The 19,714-nt window shown below is 39.7% G+C and overlaps 2 long non-coding RNA genes across 9 annotated transcripts in view; both read left to right on the forward strand.

Annotated features, from left to right (window-relative positions):
* The window catches only part of LOC107401145 (uncharacterized), a 114,434-nt gene that overhangs the window by 5,010 nt on the left and 89,710 nt on the right, over positions 1 to 19,714 (forward strand). For 5 of the 8 annotated variants that reach the window (XR_013052186.1, XR_006073298.2, XR_013052188.1 and 2 more), the window contains exon 2: positions 1,734 to 1,889. This is a non-coding gene — a long non-coding RNA (uncharacterized LOC107401145). Of the gene's footprint in view, positions 1 to 1,733; positions 1,890 to 3,559; positions 3,660 to 9,444; positions 9,512 to 19,714 lie in introns of those variants that run through there. The other 3 variants (XR_013052185.1, XR_013052187.1, XR_013052184.1) reach the window with 3 other exon arrangements.
* LOC143273899 (uncharacterized) overlaps positions 18,199 to 19,714 on the forward strand; it is an 11,686-nt gene continuing 10,170 nt past the window's right edge. Inside the window, exon 1 of the long non-coding RNA XR_013052192.1 lies at positions 18,199 to 18,312. This is a non-coding gene — a long non-coding RNA (uncharacterized LOC143273899). The remainder of the gene's footprint in view (positions 18,313 to 19,714) is intronic.

A 19,714-nucleotide genomic window follows, 5' to 3' on the forward strand; every position in this document is an offset into this window, starting at 1 on the left:
AAGACCACATACAAAAGAAAAAGTGAGACGACGGAAGTTGGCTCTCCCCTATCTGCAATTTCTCTGATTGTGAACAGATTGACTTTCTCAACTAACAGAGTGTAAGTAGAGAAACATGATGTAACCCTCTGTGTCCAGAGAAGATCCACTTTAGATCCAAAGGTTCAAACAGGTTGAAAAGAATGGAAAACATTAACAAAGACTTTTGTTTGGCTCATACAAATAGATTTTAAACATAGATTTATCAAACAAAATAAGGACAAAGTGGGATGGTGCATATTAACAAAAAGATCTAACAGTATCAATATGATACGATGATAAGAATATTATATGCCTGATGTTGGGCCACCATGGACATAAGACAAAATGGACAGAATTAAAGAAAGAAATAGACAAGTATCTAGTAATAGGTAGGTATTATATCATATCTAACTCTTACTCTGGATAAAATTAAAAAGTAAGATAAGGATACAGAGGACATGAACAAAACAATTAAGTTGATTTAACAGACACGTACAGAGCAAATTTATATGATGACAGAATATTTATTGTTCTTAAGTGTATGTGAATGTTTCCTAGAACAGAACATATTTTAGACCACAAATTAAATAGTTTTTTGTATGTATGTATGTGTGGCGTGTCTATATAGATGTGTTTTCATATGTGCAGGTATATGTGGACACCAGATAAAGACTAGACAACTACAGACTACTAATGAACATTAATATAAATATCTTCAGCAAAATATCAGTAAACATGATTTGATAACATATTCTAAGGACTATATGCCATGACCAAGTAGGATTCGTTTCTAGAATGTAGAGATGAAAATTGATTAATGGAATACACTACATATATTAACACAGAACAAAACCCAAATAAATTTCCTTTGCACACAAACAAATTGAAAAAAATCAACATCTTTTCTTGATAAAACACACAACAAATTAGGACTAGAAGAAAATTATATCAACATTAATATATGATAATAAAAATATTTTAAGAATCCAGAGTCTTATATGAAATGCCAGAGCTAGCATGCTACTCAGTAATGAAGAGTGAAAGTTTGAAAAGGTTTCCTCTGAGATGAGACACAATGCCTGATTTTGTCATTCCTGTTTAATATACCAGTAGAAGTTGTAGTCAGAACATTTAGAAAAGATATATCATTACCTAAACCAAAAAACAAGAGATAAAGTTAAGTACTAAATCAGAAAAATCAACTGTCCAAACTAAAAGGCCTTGGGCTGCCAGCTGTAAGGGTTTGTTGGAATATCTGAAGTCCTTTAACAGAAGACTGGGAATTGGGAGGGAGCACTGTGAGCATTCTTAGTAGGGAAGCATAGGCTATACTACTGGACTGTGTGTTCATCTGGATCTTTGCAGAACCTAAGAACATTCTGGATGGATAGGAGATATGTTTCTTCCAGTCTAGCAACATCATCTTTGCTGGACTCTGAATTTTTAATACTAAAATTAAGCAACTTTATGTAATGAGGGAAGCACAAAGCTATTAAAAATAAATATTATCAGAGACAACTTTCATCTTGCTTTGTTTGGTGTCAGAAATTTTTGTATAAGCCATATGTATGCACACATTGTTTACATGTTGGTGTTTTTCATACATCTTTCTTAAAGCCTGCATTTTTTATATGATCTAAACATTTTCTGTGTGATTAAAATTTCTTTCATGACAATCTTTTAAGTAAGAATGTAACATTCTTTTTTGGCAGGTGGTTCCTGTATGACATGTAACCAACCTAGATTCCATTGGCAATAACAGACCTGCATGGCAGCTGTCTGAAGAGATTGTCCAACAAAGTAATGGGTCATTGGCATACTGGCAGAGAGAATGACATCATCTATTCTGTAGGGAGGTACATGTTGAGGTAGGTCCGTATCATTGCTTATTTCAGTGATGAAAGAGTCCACAGCCCCAAGATGACTCGAGGATTTATCATAGTTAAGTAGTCTGGTTCAGTGTGGGGAAATAGTATTTAAAGTGCACAGCTATAATATTATGAATATGGGTGACTCTAAACATCAAAAAGGGGGATTTGTCTAGAGGTTATCTTTAACTCTCACCCCTGATATTTTACAGCTTAATGACTTACTGTTCACTAAATTCAAAGTTGATTATCAGCCTGGGGTGGATCAAATATCCTCACTCTTATAATCACTGCTAAAGATTACCCCTATTTTATTATTTAATTTTGTCTTTTAATAATATTTGTATTAATTCTCTGACAATTCAGACATGTAATCAATGCATTTTTATCATACTCACTGTGTTTCCCATTCCTCCAACTCCTATCTACTCTTCCAGAAGCATTCCACACCTTTCCCCAACTTCATGTTCTATCTTCTTTCTTTCCATCTATCTATCTATCATCTATCTATCTATCTATCTATCTATCTATCTATCTATCTATCTATCTATCATCTATCTATCTATCTATCTATCTATCTATCTATCTATCTATCTATCATCTATCATCTTTATATATTTATTTATATACATCATCTATTTATCTTCTTTTATAATCTACTAAGTCTAATTTGTACTGCTCATACACTCATGGGGTAGGTACATCCACTGGATCTTAGTCCACCTACCAAAGGCCATACCCTTAAAGAAAACTTAATCTGCCTCCTCAAAAACCATCAATTGTCCATAGGTCTTCAGCTAGGGGTGGTGTTTCTGAGCCATCCTCCCTTCCATGCTGGAGTGTTTACTGGATTGATCTCCTGCAGGTCTTGGCAGGGACTGTATAATTGCTGTGAGTTCATGGGTGAAGTTGTCCTGACAGTGTTTCAATCAGGTCTTCATACAATATTTCTTCCCCATCCTCATGATTTCCCTGAGCCTTGATGGTGTGACATAGCTGTCCCATTTGTGGCTGAGCATAACACAGACACTTATTCTCTGGGCTTCAGACATTTATATTCTGGGTTTATTTCCACTTACAACTCTAAGGTCACACTCCATTCCTGAAGGAAGTCAAGTCAGGAACTCAAGGTAGGAACTAAAGCAGAAGACTGTGGAGGAATGCTGATTTCTGGCTGCTCTTCCTAGCTTGCTCAGCCTGTTTTCTTACACAATTCAGGACCACCTGCTTAGGGGCAACACCTCCCACAGTGAGCTAGTTCATTTCACACCCACCATTAATCAAGAAAATGTCCTGCAGGGTTTGGCTATAGGCCAGTCTTGTGTAGACATTTTCTCAACTAAGATTCCCTCTTCCTAGACATATCTACATTTGTATGAAGTTAACAAAAACCAAACAGGGCATTAACAATACATCTCTTTGTGAAAGTGTGTGGGTCTGTATGTTTTGGAGTATCTGAAAGGTAAAATGAAGGAAAACAGACTATAATGACTATGAAACTGTATTTCATTTGTTTTTACATACATAAGAACTTGTAGGCAGGATACTGGAATACTAGTGACTTGGAGCAGAAATGATGGAACAGAACAAGAGGAGAGTTGTATTTTAACCGTGCCTGGCAAGGTGACAGGCTCTGGATTCCATTGTACAATAACCTTTCTGCTATCCAGGGAATCCTCCTCTCGATGTGCATCCATGGAAGCTCATGGTTACTAGTGTGAGGACATCTATACCAACCCTAATCAGTCACAAAGGGAGGCAAAGAAATGGGTAAGATTCAGCAAATGTCACCCAGAAATAAGAGTGGAGTTAAAAGTAATTTAATGGACAAAATAGGAAACATACGTTTCTTCCTTTAGAGAATCACTCTTCACATGAACTCTGAGGAAATGAAGATTGCCCAAGGACTAAGACCTTCTGCCTAATTCAGAGGGTGTAGAGAAGGGTGTTATAAGACATATTTTTAGAATACAAAACAATAGTATGGTTCAGTGTTACAACAGTTGGGTACATGGTCTCCATACAAAAGAGACACAGAAACAGACAGGAAGAGAGTGTTCAGCAGCTGGTGGTTGGCTTGCTGGGAGTCTGGATTTAGACTACAATATGTTTGCCCGGTCATCCACTGCAGTGGACCTGGATTGTCTCTTGTAAGTGATTCTTCAGGAAGCCTGGTGTATATCTTATCATGAACATCAATATATCCTGGCTCAGAGACATTGGCAGAGCATGGTCCAGGGACTATGGTACAGTCTAGCTCAAGGATATTGATAGAACAAGGACCATGGATTATGGTACAGCCTGGCTCAGTAACCACAGTATAGCCTGGCTCAGGAACCTTGGTGTAGATGGGCTCTGAGACATCCATGTAGTCAGGTTCATGGATATCAGTAGAGCATGGCCCAGGAACGATGGTATATCCTGGGTCAGGGATATTGGTAGAGCATGACTAGGAACTATGGTATAGGCTGGCTTATGGCCCCCTAACATTTTACACAGAAAATCATTTCTAAGAAAGTGAGATTTTCATTTTGACAGCTCCTACTTTTACAATGAAAATCTCTGGCTTAACTTTTTCTTTCTTTCTTTCTTTCTTTCTTTCTTTCTTTCTTTCTTTCTTTCTTTCTTTCTTTCTTCCTTCCTTCCTTTCTTTCTTCTTTCTTTCTTTCTTTCTTTCTTTCTTTCTTTCTTTCTTTCTTTCTTTCTTTCTTTCTTTCTTTCTTTCTTTCTTTCTTTTCTTTCTTCTTTCTTTCTTTCTTTCTTTCTTTCTTTCTTTCTTTCTTTCTTTCTTTCTTTCTTTCTTTCTTTCTTCCTTCCTTCCTTCCTCTTCCTTCCTTCCTTCCTCTTCCTTCCTTCCTTCCTTCCTCCCTCCCTCCCTCCCTCCCTTCCTTTCTTTCCCTTCCTTCCTTTCTTTCCCTTCCTTCCTTTCTTTCCCTTCCTTCCTTCCTTCCTTCCTTCCTTCCTTCCTTCCTTCCTTCCTTCCTTCCTTCCTTCCTTCCTTCCTTCTTTCTTCTTTCCTTCTTTTCTTTCTTTCTTTCTTTCTTTCTTTCTTTCTTTCTTTCTTTCTTTCTTTCTTTCTTTCTTTCTTTCTTTCTTTCTTTCTATTTTGTGTACTTACTCTCTGACTGTGATATCACCTGGGTGTATTCTGTGTCAACTGCTTGTGATGTGTTTGATACTGACAATGGACTTCTTGGGGGGCAATGGATTAAAACAGGAGGAAGTTCTTTGGTTTCTGGGACCAGAAAGCTATGCTTCTTGCCCAGGTCCCTAATCTTTAGCTCAAATTAATCCAACTGGGCCTCTTAAAGATTGGTGTGAAATGGGGGAGGGGTCTGGTTCTTCCAGAGGACACAGAAGATGTGGAATGAGTGAGTCGTTTAGGTTCCTCCTGCTCAGAGGATCTGGGCCTGGGGAACTAGCTGAAGGTAAAATGTCCCTCTTAGCCAGTGGGAAATTTTATCTGAATAGATTTGTAGATCTGTGAAAGTGGGGAATGCAAGATATTGGGAAATAGTGAAGGGAGATGGGAAGAAGGGAGTAGGAAAAAGAAAGAGAGAGGAAGAATAAGGAGTAGGAAGAGGATGAGGAGAGAGGGAGGATGCCAAATCAATGAGAGCCATAGGGCTACATTTGGGAATGAGTCATTCTGTGATACACCTTATGGTGTGAGCTAGGAAGAAGGTGAAGGTTCACCAGGAGCACATGCTTCCACTGCCTTTCCTTGGTATATGCTTCTCTCTCTGCTAGCATTTGACTAGTTGTTTCCCTTTGGGGTAATGCCAGGGCCACACCACACCTAAGTTTCTGGTATCACATTAGCTCTGCTTTAGAGCTGGGTCACGGTTCCTTTCTTGTCAAACACCTCTCAGAAACATAGAGATCTGGCCAGATCTCTGCTCCACTAGAGATTCTGCTTTATGCTCATCTGTCCTCCATCAACCCATTTGTGAATGGTATTGGCTCCCTCAGTGGCTCCGATGACCTGATACTCATTTTGGAAGTATGTCTTTTTCACGTCCCCCTTGGATTATAGATCTTTGTTCTAGACAAAGTTCCTCTTTACATTTCTCTCCCTGGGATCGCTTCCTCACTCTCTTCTCTGAGTGATGCTTCATTTCCCCAGCCAAAGCCTTTCTGCCGTAAACAGTTTGAGTTAATTTAACCCCAACCCTGTTGATCATGTTTGTTTGGTTGGCACAGTGAGTGTCTGAGGCAGTTTTTACTGTTCTGAGAAACTCTGTTTCCTCCTTGGCAATGTTGCTGATGCCCAGGGATCTGGCCTCAGTTGCAGAGAAGATAATGCTCACAGATTTTGATGGTACATCCCACATCCTCAGCTATCTTAGGTTTTCCTATTGGTTCTCTTCTCAGAAGATGGGGAAATATTTTTCTTCCAACTTTATTGTCCTGGGGCTTTCTTGAGACATGTTTTTGGAACCTTTTCATCACTCCCTAAATCCCCTGGATCCTGCTCTCACCCCATTATTGATGTAGAGACCATCTCTACACATTTCTCAGGACTTTTTCTGATTCAGGTTCTCTGATATCATGGTATTATCTGTTTGTGAAAATCTACAACACATTTTGATGTGAAAACATTTTTGAGGATCCAGTGGTCTCACTTAGTTTATGGAGGGCATGGGATTATAAACAATGCTCCTCTCTTCATCTCAAGAGACAATATATCTGAAACATAATTTTTCTGCTCTCTCAGAAAATCCTGAGACTCAAGTTCTAGCTGTCTGTGGAGGCTGACTGCTTAGTAACATTCTTTTTAAATCCTCAATTTGGGATGCTTAGTTAAATTCACCTTTGTCTCACATTCTTTCTTTCTATGCTTTTGTTCCCAGAGAGACTAGTTTGCTCATAAGACTAAGCGTTGATCATGAGAATCTGTATTATAGCATCTTATGAAACACACACTCCATCTGAGATGCGGAGACTAAAAGATGTTGCTAAGGATGGGCATCAATGCCCAGGTGTGAGGGGAGACAGCAGCAGCAAGAGGAAGGCCAGAGATTCCAGTGAGAGAGCAGAGGGCAATGACATTGACATTTGAGTAACATGAAGATGTACTCTGCTTGAAAGGCAGAAAAGGCGGAAAAAAGCCATGGCCATGAGTTTGCGTGGACCTATTCTAACCCCACAAAATGACAGTACAACCCAGAGAAGTTAAACATAGCTGTAGTCATGCAGCCCATTGGCAAGAAGGACAGAAGCAGAAGCCATTTCCAAAAGCCCCTAGTGTAAAATGACGCACTGCAGCAGAGGAGTAGAAAGCGGGGAGTGGGACACAGCTGTGGAGTAGGTCCAGCAACAGAGGACCCGTGGTGTGTGGTCGAGGAACCAGAGGCATGGAGCATATGCAGGGTTGGTGGTGTGAGGCTTCAGGTGTAGACGAAGAGCAGACCAGGTGACCCGCATGGGGCTCCACAGGCAGCCTCTAGAGCTGAAGAAGTAGACCCCATTGAGTTAGTAGTGAGGCAACTTAAGACTCTCAGTAAACTGTATTTTCTGAAAGCTCAGACAAAGTGACATGGACTACACGATGAATCTAGAGCAGCACCGTCCTTCTCAATACAGAATCCAGCAAAGCGACAGGATAGAATACTCTTATACTCTAAGTAAGCGATGTATCTCAATATTTTTCTTTCTACTTTTATCTCCTGAAGAATATAGGCTAGACAGCTTGTGAGATATCTGCCTCTGAGAGTTCGGAATATAACATATCATTTGAAGGAATATTGTTAACCCATCCTTTGCAGTCAACTTTCAAATGAGACTGTCTTACTTCATCTCCTTTGCCTTCTCTGTGTATTTCTTCCTCCATTTTTCTCTATAAGCTCAATACAGGTCACTAGTTTTACCCTGAATGTTTTCACTTTCTACATATACTCACAGTAACTGTTAGTAATAGACCACTAGAAGATGCTCTACCCTAAAACAATTGGTGCTTATGGAGAGATTAACTTTTTATTTGATTGCAACAATAATTTTCATTGCGGGGTTACCTTCCTATCATTACTTCTTTTTTTGTTGAGATTATAATATAATTACTTAATTTCTTCCTTCTCTCCTCCCTCAAAGTCTTCCCACATACCCCTCCTTGCTTTCTTTCAAATTCATGGCCTCTTTATTCAACTGTTGTTTTATGTATGTATGTATGTGCATACACATATATTTCTAAATGCAACCTACTCAGTCTGTATCATTTTACTTGTGTGTACATTTTCACACTGAATAACTAACAGGTAGGCTCTTCCCTGGGTAAGACTATTTCTCTCACTCTTAGCACACCTTAATTGCCTGTATTTCTTTGTGTAGGATTGAGGACTTATGGCATTTCCCCATCCACTTTGGCATGTCCTTTACTGTTGTCCTCATTCTGCTCATGTTTAGGCAGTCATGTTAGTGAGACTTTATGGGTGTAGCTTCTGACATTCCTAGGAGACATAACCTCACTGCAAACTCCCTGTGCCTCTGGCTCTTAGAATCTTACTGCCTCCTTTTCTACAATGTCACCTGAACCTTATGTGCAGGATATGTTCTCTAGATATATCTGTTGTGGAATATTTGTTTACACTATAAAGATGTGTCTCTGCCTAAGGTGCCTTCTGATTGGTTTAATAAAGAGCTAAATGGCCAATAGCTAGGCAGGAAGAGATTAAGCAGGACTTCCAGGCATAGAAAGAGGATGTAAGAGGGATAAATCCAGGCATGCAGGATTTCACCAGCAGACTCAGAACAAGTCAGATGTGCTGTACTAAGAAAAGGTAACCGAGGCACGTGATAGAATGTAGATTAATAGAAACAAGATAATTAAATTATAAGAGCTGGTTTAAAAAAACCTAAGCTAAGGCCAAACTTTCATAATTAATAAGTCTCTGGGCCATTATTTGCAAGCTGTGGTCCAACAAGAAAGCTTCCTACATATATCCACTGGGACTGGGCTCCACAACCCTGTATTTTGGTTATGATTTTTCTGTAATAGTCTTCATCAGTTGCAAAGACAAGTTTCATTGATAAGGGGATTTTATGTAATACTTAAGAGTTCAGCCTTAAATTTATACAATTCCAGGGGCCCAGGAGAGACACTACCATCTGCGCAGGAATGAATCCAGTTGCTCGGCGCTCTTTCATATAATTCCTTTATTCATCTGCCACCATCATTTAGTCACCAGTTCAACTCTCAAATCTCTCCTTTCCTTGGTTCCTTTTTTCTTCTTTCCCTTCTCCTGGGACTCTATATCCTATCCCAAGCAGTAATACCTTATGTTTTGTTTACAGCACAAGACTGTAGGGGTCCCTACTAGAGGCTTCCTGGCAATTTTATTTGCAACCCAAAGGGGGAGAGATAAGAGTGGAGTCAGTTAGTAGCTGAAATAAATCAGAAAAGGAATTCATGTGTTAGAAATATATGCTTATTGTGGTCAGGTGAAGGCATTATGAGTCTATCATAAATGTGTTCAACTATAAACTTACAGGTCATAGGGTAGAGAAAGTCTGTAGGTCACTAAGAGTTAAAACTGTCACTTTTTTCCTCTGCCTCCAGTTTCCTGACAGGGCAAGGAAGAGTACCAATAGCTAGTCAATCTGCATCACAGCTTGAAATGCCTGCTAAGAGGAAAGCCCTTTTTGATCTAAGAGGTTCTCTGGGGTGGTGAGAGAGACGGGGAGGCCTTGATTTGCACAAAAAACAAAGCTTGTTTCTCTGGTTGGTAGGCATTTGGCCTGTGAGACATATAGTCTCAGAAAGGATATTTTATCTTAGTTCGGGGAGTTTTCAGGCATCTAACAGACGGCCTGGTAGCTATCTGTTCCTTGCTTGTCCATAAGGCTTTGTTTGGGGTTGACTTTATCTTAGGAAGTAGCTCAAGGAGGATATTTGCAAATGGCAGATGCCCAAAACAAATGCTAAAGAGGGGGCCTGGAGCTCAGAGGCAGAAGGTTCTGTCTACATGACTATCCAGGTGCTTTGAAACAGAGATTCACACACACATAGACACTTTAGGAGAATTATGAGCATAAGGAATTCATAGCAAGGCACAACTGAATATTAAGCTGCATAACACCAATAATCCTTGCTGATTGGCTTTCCACTCTACTGACCCTTGGTCTTGTCAAGGTATAGCTTATAATATATAGCTGGACTTCTATTTCATATTCCTGTGGCTCCCCACAAGGGATGAGGATTATGCTTAATTTAGGTATAAGAATGCATATTTATCTTTTGATAATGCTTAATGAAGATAATATTTTAGAAATAGAAGAGTATTAAACATTATTCAGAATGTCCCAACTAACATCTACTCAAGGAAAACAACATCAAATTACAACAACTAAATTACTCTTGAACTGTGTGAACAGTTCTGCTGAATAAGGGTAAATGAACCTTACAAAAATAAAATACAACCCATGACCTAACTTCAGATGAACAAGTCCCAGTGCAAAATCAAAAGTGAAAAAAAAAATTATGTTACTATAACCCCTCCAAATTGCTAATTCTTAGAAATGGTCTCCAATGTGGGTGAAGTAAATAAAATCCCAGACAAAGAACTTGAAGGAGCAACCACAAAATGTTTAAAGAATCAGAAAAAAAAATTCCTGAACAAATCATGAGAAAATACAAATAGGCAATTAATGCAAGATATAAAAGTAGAAAGTTAATGCAAGATATAAAAGGGGAATCTGATGGCTAGAGACATGGCTCAGTGACTTGCTGTTCTTCTAGTAGTGGACACGAGTTTGGTTCCCAGAACTTGTTTAGTTCCCAGAACTCATGTCAGGTGGCTCATAACCACCTGTAACTCCATTCCAGGGAATCCTACACCCTTTTCTGGCTTCTGAGGGCACCCTATGCATGTACATGCACATATACACACACACATTTGCACATGCAAGCACATGCACATATAAGTAATAAAATTAATCTAAATAAAATTAAAAAATAATCAGATAAAGAGATGGAAATACTGAAGAAAGTGGATGAGAGTGAAGTGATGAAGTGGCTGCCATAAAAACATGAGGACCTGAGTTCAGATCCTACACCTTCATGTGAAAGCTGGTGATGATGCTGCACATCTATAACCCAAGCACTGGTAAAGAGAATAGGAGGGTGACCAGCGCTCATTCGTCAGCTTGTCCTGCCAACAGAGCTCTGAGTTCAGTGAGAGACCTTTCAAAAAATGAAGTGGGGAGTGAAAGAGTTAGATGCTTAACATTAACCTTTGGCCTCCACACACATGTGAACATATGTGCATGAATACTTATATATACACACACCCATATGTCACACATGTATACATATAAAATAATAAATAAATAAATATATTAGCAAGAAATACAGAAAAATCAAACTGAAATACTGGAAATGAAAACCACAACAGGTAAAATAAAAATCTCTGTGGAAAGCTTTATCAATAGAAAGGATTAAGGAACTTCTTTTTTTTTTTTTAAATATAATGGATCAAGGAAAAGACATAATATCTATTATTAAAGATAAGGAGGAAGAATTAGAGCATTTAAACAAAGTCAAACATAAATTAATAGGAAGTGATAGAGGGACTTTCAAGATGTTTGGGAAACTATGAAATGACTAAATCTAAGAATCATGGAATAGAAGGAGAATAATTTCATTCTGAAAGCATAGAAAACATTTGCAGCAAAACCATAGCAGAAAATACCCAAAATGTGATGAAAAGATGGCAGTCCAGATACAGGAGACATACAGACCACTAAACAGACAACATCAAAATAACTTCCCTTATAATATTATAATTCAACTACTAAATATTCAGAACAAAGGAAGTAGATTAAAGTAGCAAGAGAGAATGACTAAGTCGTATACAAAGGCAGGCCCATCAGGATACTAGCAGTTTTCTCATCAGAAAATTTAAAGGGCATGGGGACTTGGAATGATGTATTTCAAGTTCTGAAAGACAACAACTGTCAACTCAGACTACCATGCATAGAGCATGTCTGTCATCATTGGAAGAAATAGAAATCTTTCCTTGATTAAAAACAGACTAAAGAAATTCATGACCAGCCAGCCAGATTTACAGTAGAAAATTGAAGCAATCCCTCAGACTGAAGAGGAAGAAAAGCACCCATGAAGCCACAGAATAAAATAAATCACAGTTGTATAATAGTTAATCAAGAGAGGGATGAGACAACCCCAAATACCGTACCACCAACAAAATGACAGGAGTTGCTGCATTATTTTCAGTAATAACTGAATATCAATGGTCTAATTTTTTGGATCAGATGAAAAAAAAAAAACAAATAGAACTGATTTAAAAAAGCTGCTAAGTAATGCACCTCATCAAAAACATAGACATTATCTTGGGTTGAAAGGATGGAAAAAGGTATTCTTGGGCTGGAAAGATTGTTCCACAGGTAAAATCACATACTGCTTTTGCAGAGGATCTGAGTTTGGTTCCCAGCACCTATGTTGGGTGGCTCACAACCTTCTGTAACTCCAGCTCCAAAAGATCCCTCTAGTCCTCCTGGGCGCCTTCACACATGCACATATACATGTGGCAAGCACACACACACACACACACACACACACACACACACACACACACACACACACAGAAGTTGTTGCAAGTAAAGATTTAAATTATTAAAACTGGGGTTGAAAGGGGAGTCATTACCACAGATAACAGATACAGAGGAAAATCATTAGTATATGAATTTATAGATGCATAGGACCACCAAAATTAAAGAAATATGAGTCAAATAATCTAAGCAAATCTGTAATAAGAACCGAGATCAAAGCAATAATTAAAAAAAAATCTTCTAACAATGAAGAAAAACCAGGTACAGATGGATTCACTCAATTCTATTAGATCTCTGAAGAACAACTAACACCAGGGCTTCTCTATTCTGTTAAACAGAAAAGGAAGGGGCACTAACACTCTCATGAAGCCAACATTAGCCTGATGCACAAACCAGCTAACCACAGAAGAAATAAAGGAAAACTGTAGACCAGTTTCCCCAATTAGCATATATGCAAAAGGTCTCAAGAGAACATTCACAAACCAAATTTTCTTAAATTTACATTAAAAAGAAAAAACCCACTACTTTGAGATTGTATTCTTACCCCATTCAGAATAGCTACTACAGAGAAAACAAAATGGGAGCAAATATTGACAAGTATGCGTGGGGGGAAAGATCCTCATACACTGTGGGTGAGAGTGTAAATAAACTGGTATATCCCATATGAAAATCAGTATGAATGTTCATATATATATATATATAAAGAACAACTAAAAATGCCATATGACCCAGCTCTTCCACTCCTGGGTGTACACCCACAGGACTATATTCTACTACAGAGATGCTTACACTGCTATGTTCATTCTAGATCTATTTATTCTGAGCAGCAAGGAAATGGAATCAGCTTGCATGTCTATCAATGATACAAGCATAATGAAAATGTGGTACACATACACAGTGGAATTTTATTTAGCTATAAAGAAAGTTAAATTATGAAACTTGCATAAAAATTAATGGGACTGGAACACACTGTATTAAGTGGGGGATAGTCCAGACTCAGAAAGTAATTCATCACAGGTTCTGTCTCATACGTGGGTCCAAGTGTCTGTCTTTTATATATGTGTGCATTTATGTGGGAGTGGGTATGTTTAGAAGCCAGAAAACTAAAAAGGAAATGAGAAAAAAGAGGCTCGAGTTAGAGAGGTAGGGAGAGCAATAGAACATAGGTGGTATGTAGGTAGAAGGGGAGGTACCAAGTAGGAAGGTTTAAGTGGAGATCATGGGGGAGAGGCAGCGAATTAGGAGAGGCAGGGGTATGCCAAAACTGTATGTGAAAATGCCATAAGGAAACGTACAACTCTGTAAGCTAATTTTAAAGAGAAAAATGAAGACATCAGTGCCCATAAAAGGTAATAGGACTTACCTGGTGTGAGCCTGAAAAACTTGAGACTACATGGACTATATTTGAAGACTCTGCGCCAAACATTAGCCACTAGCCGCTAGTCATATGTGAAAATAATAAGTCAGACAGAAGGAGAGGCTGTAGGGAATTTTCTCTCAGTCATGTGACAGCTGTGGAAAATAAGGTATGTGACTATCAGATGAGAATGGGGGTGGCCAGTCAGATGCACTGTCAAGTTTGACCTCACTGTGAAGCCAGCCCTTCAGCAGAGAAGGAGATGATGGAGTTGCGACATAGATATCTGGAATCAAACAAGGACAGACTTTAAATTCCACTTGAAGATGAAAGCATGCCCAACCTGTACAGAGGCCAGAGTGTGGCGAGCAAGGGGTGAGGGGTGAGCTGGTGAAAGGTGAGCTATAAGGGTGAGCATTCCCAGACTTACCTTTCCTCTTGAGGCTATAGTTGCCTTGGCACCTAGGATGGACAGGAGATGTCAAACTTCCATGAGCCCACTTTGAGCTACCCAGACCACAGAAGCAGCAGTCCAGAGTAAAATACACCAAAGGATGTCTTCTGAAGCCTCTAAATGGTTTGGTCTTTGGATGTTTCTATTTTTAGGAGCTTCTGCCCTAGAAAGGCAGTTACAAAGGTCGATTCGTGTCATTGTCTTTTGGGAAGAGGAAAACTGATGCGTTAGCATGCAACAGTTCTTATAATCTTAGTTGATAAAAATGCACCAATAGTAACCCTAACTAAGACACATCAGGTCTTACAGTCTCAGCTGATGAAAGAGCTCATTCCTTTGGCAATTTGATAAATGTTGAATTGATCTATGTTAAAAGAATTCATAATTTGGGTACCCATGCTATCATTTCATGGTTTTACATAATGCCAGTCTGACTTTTTTTTTGTGAGTTATCAGTTCTGATAAAAAAAAATTGTTAAGTAAATGTGAGGTCCAAGTACAATATACAATGTAAAGCTAAGATGTTGAAGTTTGAGAGACACAACTCCCATGGTATGTGCTGTAACACATGTGTGTTACACATATGTGCCTCTATGAGACTCTCAGGTCATCATGGAACTCTTCCCAGCCTAGCAAGGGCTGGAGAAATGGCTTAATGGTTAAGATCAGTGGCTGGTCTTCTATAGGACCTAGGTTTGATTTCCAGCACCCACACAGTGGCTCACAACCATATATAACTCCAGTTCCAGGGATCCATCAACCTCTTCTGGGCTTTCCAGGCACCAGGTATGCAGGTGGTACACATCTATTCATGCAGACAGAACGCCCATACACACAAACTAATTCAAAAACCAAAAAAATTATGGTATGTAGAGAGTAATCCTTGTTCATAGCCCCAATATATGATGCAGGTGTGGAACAGAGTGAGAAACCCTTAGAAAAGACTTGCAGGTTTTTGTTGAAGCACATTCTGCCCAGGCCTGTCATAAGACCCTCAAGTATTTAGAAGCATGAGCGTGGAAATTAATGGTCACAGAAGAAGCTTGAGACACCAGCACAGAGAACAGAGGACCAGGGAAAGCCACTCACAGAGCAGAGTCAAAGGCAGGGTGGGTTCATGCCAATTGGAAGGTGGAGTTTCTCACTCCCATCCCTCATCTGTCCACATAGATGTGACTGAAGTTTTTCTTTCTTGTTTCATCATGCAGCATTGCATTGGCAATAAGGAAGAGACAATTTGTATTTTTTTAATGCCATATTTTTTTTTTTTTTTGGTTTATGAAGACCTGATTCATGATGAGCTGATGCCAATGATTGTATATCTCCCCAAATAGTGAGGTTGAGGATGAAAAGTTGACTTTTGGCCATGACTTCTTTGGCAGGAGGTATGTCATGTGAATGACAAGGGGTGGGGCTAGCGTAATATACAATTGATGAATAAAGGAGTAGGCTGTAAAGGTTTTGAAATATCCTTGATGTCTGTTTTCTTCCTCTCCCAAGCATAGGCATGGTTTATACTCCTGATTCAATACATTTCCAAAATACTGTAGAAATGAATTCTCCCCAGTGAACTGTAGGCACAGGGATGAAGATCACCTCTGGGCCCCAGGAGCAAGTTTTCCTGCCCTTAAGTAGGCATTTTCAAGTTTATACAGCAGTGTGAAGTGGAGAGACCCGTAAGGTACTTAAACTACACAGGGCAAGGAGCCCAAGTCACTTGGGTGACTGGGTAGAACAAAACCTTCTTGCCAACCCACAAGGCAGATGTTGCTGTCAAATCAATTACTCATTAAAAGGATGGACTCTCAACACCCCATAAGACATCCAAAGAGGACATCCTGGTGGATCAGGCTGAGACCAGGGAACAAAGAGAAGGTTCCTGCCTCCATGGGAAGTCAGATCTGAGTCCAAGTAGATTGTGTGATATGAGAATTACAGGACAGCTTGGCATGGGCTTTGCATATCAAGACCGGAACCTATTAATACACTAATACTAGAGGAGGCCTAATAAGAGAAAAAAGTCCAGACTGGCCACTTGACTCTGGGGAAGTGTGTGTGGTAGACAAGTGTTGAACATAAACCAGAAACTGGACAGAGCACAAAAGAAGAGCAGGAAGGGAAATGGGGAGCCAAGTAGAGGGGGCGGAAGAAGCCTGTGAAGGAAATTGCCTGTGGAGGAAACAGCCTGTGGAGGAAGCTGATTAGGAAAGTAGTTGGCACAGCTACTCAGGGAAAAGACACCTGAATGGGAGTAGTCTAGTGTGAACTCCCACATAAAAAGTTTGAGGCCAGCCTCGTCTTTTGCAGAGTGAGTTCCAGGACAGGCCCCAAAGCTACACAGAGAAACCTTGTCTCAAAAAAAAAAAAAAATAGTTCTTGTGGATGTCTGTGATCTGTTTTGCAGCCTGAAGCCCTGTTGATGTCCATGAGCTGTGCTGCTGTAGAGGGCCATGTGACATGTGTGGCTTGTGTTGCCACCTGAGGCCATGTTGATGTCCTTGGCCTGTGCTGTCACCAAAGGCTATGATGGTGTCCGTGGCCCATGCAGTGGCAGAGGGCAGTGTTGATGTCTGTGGTCTGTACCACCACTGATACCGTGCTGAGATCCGTGGCATGTGCTGATGCTGGAGACCATGTGGATGTCTCAGGTCCATGCTGTCACCAGAAACCATGTGTATGTTCATGATCTGTGCTTCTGCTAACTGTAAAGGGCAAGGAAGCTACTTTTGCCAAGGTATTGATGACTGCGGACTCACAGCTGAGAAAGAGGGACATAGAAGGCTTCTGCGACAACCCCTACTTCCACCCTACACCCCTTAAAAAATAACAGCCTAGACAATAAAGCCATGGAAGAGAACTCTTAAAAACTGTGATAAGGATGCTGAAGTGTAACTCTGCAGAACTGATGGCTTCTGGTGGGGATGCAGGTGGGGAAGGACTGTTTTCTTTAAGGGGATGGCCACGGGGACTACACTCCAGTGAATACATGGGCAACAGAAATTGGACTTATTTTCTTCTTCTTCTTCTTTTTGGTGGGGGGGGGCGTCACAAGGGTTAGGGAATAGACCTGGGAGGACTGGGAAGTGAGTGTGCTTGGGATTCATAAGATGAAATTCCCCAAAAATCAATAAAAATATTATGAAAAAAAGTTTCTTGTATAAACCAAGTATTGCGCATTTTTTTTTCAACACACATGGGTGATATAAAAGACAGCCTATTTGTCCAGAAGCCAGCTTTAGCCACTCATCCTCAATTTGTTGATTAAAAGAGCCACCTTGGGGCTGCAGAGATGGCTCAGTGGTTAACAGCACTTATCACGCTTGCAGAGGATCTGGGTTTGGTTCCCAGCACTCACATGGTGTCTCAAAACCATCTGAAACTCCATTTCCAGGAGATCTGACAGTCTTTCAGCCTTCTTGGGCACCAGGCTCACAAGCGGTATACATACATGCATGTAGTCAAACACTCATACAATGTAATACAATGAATAAACCTAAAAAATATTTTTGTAAGACCTAAATTAATAGTGGAAAATAGAAAAAGATTTATTCAATATGGCCACATTGGAAAGAGAGACAAAGACATCCAACACATCCTCTCCCCCAAGTCTATTTGCCAAGTCCTTAAGTGAGATTAAAGTTTAAACAGCTGGCCAAGGATATGCCACCTATGGAGTCCTGGTCAAAGTGTCCCTCCACTCTCTGACCTTCACTGTCTGGGCTATATCTTCATCCTGTAAAGTGGTCTGTCAAGTTGTTAGAACTGTGAGAAATATCCTGCTGGGGAGTCAAGTTACCCCTTTGGCTAGAGCCTTTCTTTTCTCTCAGAATGAGATTCCTGGAGAAATTCCCATGTCTTCGGGCTGCATTGTTTCAGTAGTCTGGTAGATTGAGAGACACAAATGTACCTTTGTAACAGCTCTTTGTTTCTGTCAGGCTTGTCACATGGGGACTTGTGGTCCTGCTAACAGCAGGAACAGGACAAATGAGGAATCCAAGATGCAGTCATGAAAAGAAGAAACTGAGCACTCATAGCTGTATCTGCATAAGGTGCTGTTCACAAACCACATACATAGCAAACCTGAAGTTTCAACCTTACTGCGTGCCTTTAGTTCTTCTTAAAAAGGCAGCAACTGCCCTCTACTGTTGACTCAGCAAATGACAGCCTCTCACTATAGGACATGAGCTGTGGTGAAGTTCTGTCTCTGCCCAGTGCTCTGTAATCTTGCGATTGTAGTGTCAAAGACAGGGCATGAGATTAGAGTCTTTGTGAACTGGATAGAGTGTTATTGGTTATCTATCACACCCAAGTATGCTCCTGGGCTATGAGTGCCCACACTAATACACACACACACACACACACACACACAACCAAATCAACAGACTTAAGACCATGGACTATATTATTTTCACCCTTGGGCTGATGTTCTGGAAACTGCTTTGGAGCTTAGAAAGAAACATTTTTTCCCCTAACTCTTCCACATTTTAGGCTGTTAAAATATAAAAATGACCATTTAAAGAAGCGCTGTATACAAATGCAATTTCAGTTTATGGGGCAATGCTTAAAATATTGATACATTCGAAAAATAGAATGGTCAACACTTTTTTCTCAGCAGCCAAATAGACACTGCATATATCTTGCTTTATTTGCTGCCAGGTTTTTATTTTTGTTTTGCACACAGATGTGATTATGTGTGTTACATGCCATGGTATTTTATATGACCTTGATATGGTACAGAATTTTTTCCATGTGATTATTCTTGCTTAGTCATACTATGATCACACATTCAGATAAAAATAACTAAGCCTTATCTGTTAGGGGTGTTGTGTCAGCTTCATCCTTTCCTGTTGCATGTAATGCTGACACATGTACAGGAATGACTGGTTCCCAGTGAGGTGCAGAAGATGTGCAATGTGTGTATTTTTGTGTGTGTTTCAGGGTAGTGTTTCATGTTAGTCACATGGTAGACCACTAAACTATACCCCCAAATATAATTTTTCACTTAATTTGAGGCCGGCATGAATGAATTTATAATCCTAGATGAATTTATAATCCTTTGTAATCCTTCTGCCTCAGCCTCCCAAAGTTTGAAAAATTTGATTGATTTTGCTCAACTTTCAGTTTCTTTTACTTATACCTCTGAAAGCTAGTGTTCTGGCTAGTGTCTAACTCAAGGTCATATATCAAAATCATAGCTCAAAGACAATATCAAGATCATAAAAAACACCATGGTATGCAACACACATAATTACAGCTCTGTACAAAACAAAAATAAAAACCTTCCCCTTTAACGATGACTGTTCTTAGAAACATTAATATCCTTTTCCGTCATGGCAATAAGTCATAATTGGAAGTCACCTCACATGTGTGCACACCTTGTGCATCCAAGTGATGTCATTCTCTCTGCCAGTTTCCCAGCTGCCCAACTTGCAAATCCTTGACAATCAGTTT

The sequence above is a fragment of the Peromyscus maniculatus genome, chromosome 6 (genome assembly GCF_049852395.1).
Source record: "Peromyscus maniculatus bairdii isolate BWxNUB_F1_BW_parent chromosome 6, HU_Pman_BW_mat_3.1, whole genome shotgun sequence".
NCBI lineage: Eukaryota > Metazoa > Chordata > Mammalia > Rodentia > Cricetidae > Peromyscus > Peromyscus maniculatus.